Consider the following 6018-nt stretch of genomic DNA (forward strand, 5'->3'; position numbering starts at 1 on the left):
TATAAATATCCCTCTAAACACTGCTTTAACTACAGACCACAGATTTTGATGTGCTGTATTGTCGTTTTTGTTCAGTTCAAAATATTTTCTAATGTTCCTTGTGATTTTTTTGACCCAAGGGTTATTTAGAAATGTGATGTTTAATTTTTAAATATGTGAGATTTTTCCCAGATATATTTCTGGTATTAATTTCTTTTGTTTTGTTTTCTTTTTTTTTTTTTAAGTCAAACAATTTAATCAAGTTAATGGTAAGCAGTAAAAGTGCAATTACATGAAAAGACTATTTTACATATTTAAACAATTTTTCATTGTCTTTACTTGTAAGGTGTTGAAGATGGGACCCATTCTAGAATCTTCTTCCTAGTTGAGGAATAAGGTACATATTGTTCTGGAGTGCCACTCGCAGTGAATTTATGGCTTGCCCAAATGAATTGACAAGCTGTAGGAGTGTTGTTTTTGGAGGATCATCAGTCATGCAGTGAAGCCAACGATGCCATTCAGGGGGCACCAGGCTTCCATCCATATCCCAGGGTGTGTTCTTGCCATTCATTTCAGTGGTGTACAGAACCCATCGGTGATGGCAAGAAACTGCGTGTTGTCTTCCTAGTAGTTGTTTCCATATTTGTCTTCCCCCACTAAGTTAGCAACCCTGACATCATTTGCCCTGAAGAGCACTGGGAGACGGCCCCGGAAACCGCTGTGACTGCTGATCTGCTGCAGCCTGCGCTCAGGACCTGTACTCTTCCCCACCTTTCCCTGCAAGCCCTAGTATTGATTTCTGGTTTAACTCTTGAGTAGGCAGAGAACATACTTTGCATTATTCCCGTCCTTTTATATTTATAAGGCCCAGAAAATAATGCATCTTTGTGAATACCCTTGATTCACTTAAAAAAAAACTGTATTCTGCTGTTGGGTAGGTAGCGTTCTGTAAATGACAGTTTTTCTACTTGTTCTCTCAGTTATTGAGAGAGGAGTGTTGAAATCTTCAAATATAATTGTGGATGTGTCTATTTCTCTTTTTGGTTCTATTCAGTTTTTGCTTCTTGTATTTTGAAACTCTGCTACTACCTGTATACTCATTTAGGATTGTTACGTCCTCTTGACAAATTGCTCCATTATTCATTATGAAATATCCCTTTTCATCCTTGGTAACATTCCTTGTTCTGAATTATGTTTATGGTTTCCTCTCATGGGGCATGTTTATAATAGTTTTAATGTTCTTTTTTTTTCAGGTTGGTTTTTTTTTTAATTCAATTTTATTGAGATATATTCACATACCATGCGGTCATACAAAGTGTACATTCAGTTGTTCACAGTACCATTATATAGTTGTGTGTTCATCACCAAAATTAATTTTTGAACATTTTCATTACCACACACACAAAAATAATAAGAATAAAAATTAAAGTGAAAAAGAACAATTAAAGTAAAAAAGAACACTGGGTGCCTTTTTTATTGTGCCCCTGTTTTTCTACTCATCCATCCATACACTGGACAAAGGGGTGTGTGATCCATATGGCTTTCCCAATCACTTTAGTGTTCTTAAATGCTAATTCTATCCTTTCTGTATGGGAGCTATATGTGGGAGAGTCTACACAAGGGTATGAAAACCAGGAGGCAGAGATAATTAGAGGGCATCTTAGAAGCTGGCTACCATTACAACTCCTTAAAAACGTTTTTGCTGGTCAAATTTGCATAGTAACTCTTCCAGTTGAACTGAAAAATCAAGTCAGGTTACAAAAAAAACAGTTTAATTATAGTTTTGCTATGATTTCATTGAATCCACAGATTATTACAGGGAAAATGGATACATTTATAAAAGCAAGTTTTCTGATCTGTTATGTCCCTTTAATTAAATTTTATATTTTTCTTTATCTAGGTCCCACACACTTCTTGTTAAGATTTTCCACTATTATTTTGATTTCTGATTATAATAATTTTACCTATGATTCTTCAAACTGGTTTTGTTGGAAAATAAGAATATTGATTTTTATATATGTATTTTGTAAGGGCTGTCTTATTAAGCATACATATTATTTCTAATAGTTTTCCAGTTGATTCTGTTAGATTTTCCAGGGATATGATAATGTCATCTTCAAATAATAATGATTTTGCCACCTCTTTTTCGGTATTTAAGTCTCTTCTTTTATTATTTTGACTGATTACGTTGTCTAGAAAGTAATTATAATTTTTATAATCAGAAAAATTTGAGACTAGGACAAAGTCTTCTGAATTGAAGGAAAGTAATATAAAAGAAAACTATTTTACACATTTTATTATTTTGATTAAGGTGTAAATGTGGTATGGTATTTCCAAATTACCCTCCCCAAATGTTTAAAAAACTTCCCAGAATTTGAATTTCTTTAAATATCCCAGATCTGCATTGCTTTGAAAGAATTTACAGTAGAGCCTGGATTCCAGGTGGCAACCAAACATTTTTCCTACTTGCCGTTTCAGGCAAAAGTTCAAGGGGCACTTTTCACAGGACTTTAGATATGTCATTTTCCTCAAGAGTTTATTAAGTAATAAGGTTTGAATAAGGAAAACAAGAATCACACATGTAAAGACAAATAAAGACAAAGCCCTGAAAATCCAGAACACACGCCACCAGCACAAAAGTAACCTAACCTTTTGGGAGACTCAGCTTTCAGAAGAATGTTACAGCTTTTGCAATGAATTGGTTCTAGTTCTTTAACAACAGTTTGATGATGACCTGTTCAGTAGGGGACTGTCAGGTATTTTTTTTTTTTAAATCTTCATTTTATTGAGATATATTCACATACCACACAGTCAAACAAAACAAATCGTACATTCGATTGTTCACAGTACCATTGCATAGTTGTACATTCATCACCTAAACCAATCCCTGACACCTTCATTAGCACACACACAAAAATAACAAGAATAATAATTAAAGTGAAAAAGAACAATTAAAGTAAAAAAGAACACTGGGTGCCTTTGTTTGTTTCCTTCCCCTATTTTTCTACTCATCCATCCATAAACTAGACAAAGGGGAGTGTGGTCCTTATGGCTTTCCCAATCCCATTGTCACCCCTCATAAGCTACATTTTTATACAACTGTCTTCGAGATTCATGGGTTCTGGGTTGTAGTTTGATAGTTTCAGGTATCCACCACCAGCTACCCCAATTCTTTAGAACCTAAAAAGGGTTGTCTAAAGTGTGCGTAAGAGTGCCCACCAGAGTGACCTCTTGGCTCCTTTTTGGAATCTCTCTGCCACTGAAGCTTATTTCATTTCCTTTCACATAACCCTTTTGGTCAAGAAGATGTTCTCTGTCCCACGATGCTGAGTCTACATTCCTCCCCGGGAGTCATATTCCACATTGCCAGGGAGATTCACTCCCCTGGGTGTCTGATCCCACGTAGCGGGGAGGGCAGGGATTGCACCTTTCAAGTTGGCTTAGCGAGAGAGGGCCACCTCTGAGCAACAAAGAGGCATTTGGGAGGAAGCTCTTAGGCACAATTATAGGGAGGCCTAGCTTCTCCTTTGCAGCAACAGTCTTCCCAAGGGCAAATCCCATGGTGGAGGGCTCAATCCATCAAACCACCAGTCCCCTATGTCTGTGGTCATGTTAGCAACCATCAAGGTGGGGTAGGCCAATACCCCTGCATTCTTCACAGGCCCCTCAAGGGGGCTCTTGTCAGGTATTTTTATATGGGAAACTCTTAGGGTTAGCAATCTGGTTAGAAGGGGAAGCTAGAGGATCTGTCTTAATGTTACTTCTGCATAGTAAGCACAGTTTTTACTTGGATTGCGTGTCACACAGCAATAAAAATAACGTGCTTTCTAGAGATGCCATTATTTACAGTTTATAAACTCTTTTTCTTTTTATGTATTTCTTATGATTGTGGAAGGATGTTGTGAGGTTTATGAAAATTGCTGGGGGGAGTGCAAGTTCTCCCAGGCCATCCTTCCACTCACCAATCTATGAAGCACTGTTCTAAATTGTATGAAAGAATAAGGTTGAAAAAGATACAATTATTGCCCTCAAAAAAGCATATTCCAAAGTTAAAAACAAATGGGTACTAAAAGAATGCAAGGAGTGAATCAAAGAAGAGTGAGGTTACTGTTGATTATGGGTACAGTACAGAACCAGTCAACCTCTAGGCTACAGGTGAAAACATTGGTGGTCTTGAGAGCTAAGTTGGTCTTGAACTCTGCCTTAACTCTGCGTTAATGATGGTGAACTATCCCCCCATGGGGAGGGGGAGTGTAGGAAGAAGGAAGGACACGCCCAGTGACAAGGTCCTAAGCTATAATGAGTCTGGAAAGGTTCTTCTTCCCAGCCCACAGCTAATTATGCAAAAGCTCTTTGGGAAGTAGGTAATATGAGATATTTCAAGTCCAATGGAGAGTTCAGCTCAGAACTGGAGACTGGGAAAAATCCAGATGGAGCAGTTTCAATTCAACGTGTATTTATTGAGTAAATATGTATCAGACACAGTGTTGGAATAAAATAAGACAAACATGGTCTCTGTTCTCAAGGTCAAGGGAAGACGTTTTCCCCTCAGTATCACACTCAGGATCTTACCTGTACATACAGGACTCAGAAGGCACCACCAAAACACCTGGGCTTGCATTTTCCAGAAGCTTCTCACCTTCTGAATAGAATACAAAAAATGTAATAGGTGTTCTGGCCCATTCTCTTGTATTCACAAATGCCCGTCTCAGAAAACACGCTGCAAATTTAAGCTGATTTTGCTATTGCTCCATAGAGGCACTAAGTTAACAGCACTTTTTAACTTAACGAATGGCAACTGTGAGCTGATTTAAACCAAATAGACCAGACCAAGCCCCATTCTAACCTCTAACCCATTTCCTGGGAGAGAGAACAATTTAATTAACACGTTTGCATTGAACTCTTGATTCTATCCACCTACCTTCTCTCCTGAAACCTTTTTCTCCCCAAGTCTTCTCTGCCTCAGAAAATGGCAACCCCATGAACCCAGCCACTCACTCAATCCAGACACTTGGGAGTCATCTTTAATGGTTCTGCTCTCTAACCTCCCAGATCCAAACAATGACCAAGTCCTGTAATTCTACCTCCAGTATATCTTGAATTCATCTAATCAAGTCACCTTTGCTCCCACCTGGACAACTGCCACAGCTTCCTAACAGGTCTGCTCACTTCCACTCTTAACCTCTTTCAAAATCCCAGAGAGACCTGATAGGTTTTTTTCTCAGAGTACCTAACTTTCCCTCTAGTAATTTATCACTATTAATTTAAATATATGTATTTTTAACTTGTTCATTGGCTGTTTCTCCCCTCAGAATGTAATCCCCATTAAAACAAAGACTGTGTCTCCTTTTTTTTTCCCCACTAGGGTAGACCTAGTGCCTAGCACAGTACCTGGCATATATAGGAGGCATCAATAAATTCTTGTTGAGAGAATGAATGAATAGATGCTTTGTAGAATCACTGCATGACTGAAGTCCTTCTGTCCATAACAGACCATTATTGCGCAGAGTCCATTCTCCTACAAGTCTTGTCTCCCTTAGAACCACAAGAGCCAATCCCTCAGAGAGTGCACCTAATTCCTCCAGACTGGTTGCATGTTGACCGTATTATTTTTCTAGGACTGCCATAACAAATTACTACAAAGCAGTGGCTTAAAAAATAACAGAAATTTATGCTCTCACAATTCTAGAGGCTAGAAGTCCAAAATCAAGGTGTTAGCAGGGCCATGTTCCCTCTGAAGTTTCTTGGGAAGAATCCTTCCTTGCCTCTTCCTAGCTTCTGTTGGCTCCCAGAAATCCTTGGTGTTCTTTAGCTTATAGCAGCAACATTCCAATCTCTACCTCCCTCTTCACATGGCCTTCTTCTCTGTGTGTCTCTGTGTGTTCTCTCCTCTAGTATGATCTGAACTAATTATATCAGCAAAGATTCTTCTTCCAAATTAGGCCACATCTGAGGTTCCAGATGGATATGAATTTTACGGGGACACTCTTCAACTCATTACAGTGTGACCTTTTAGCAGAGCCTCTTAGGAAGAAATCA

The 6018-nt window shown here is 38.4% G+C and overlaps 1 pseudogene; it reads right to left on the reverse strand.

Annotated features, from left to right (window-relative positions):
• Nucleotides 1–314: 314 nt before the first annotated feature.
• Nucleotides 315–4559, reverse strand: LOC119532805 (annotated as a pseudogene).
• Nucleotides 4560–6018: the final 1459 nt, after the last annotated feature.

This window comes from Choloepus didactylus, chromosome 4 (assembly GCF_015220235.1).
Source record: "Choloepus didactylus isolate mChoDid1 chromosome 4, mChoDid1.pri, whole genome shotgun sequence".
NCBI lineage: Eukaryota > Metazoa > Chordata > Mammalia > Pilosa > Megalonychidae > Choloepus > Choloepus didactylus.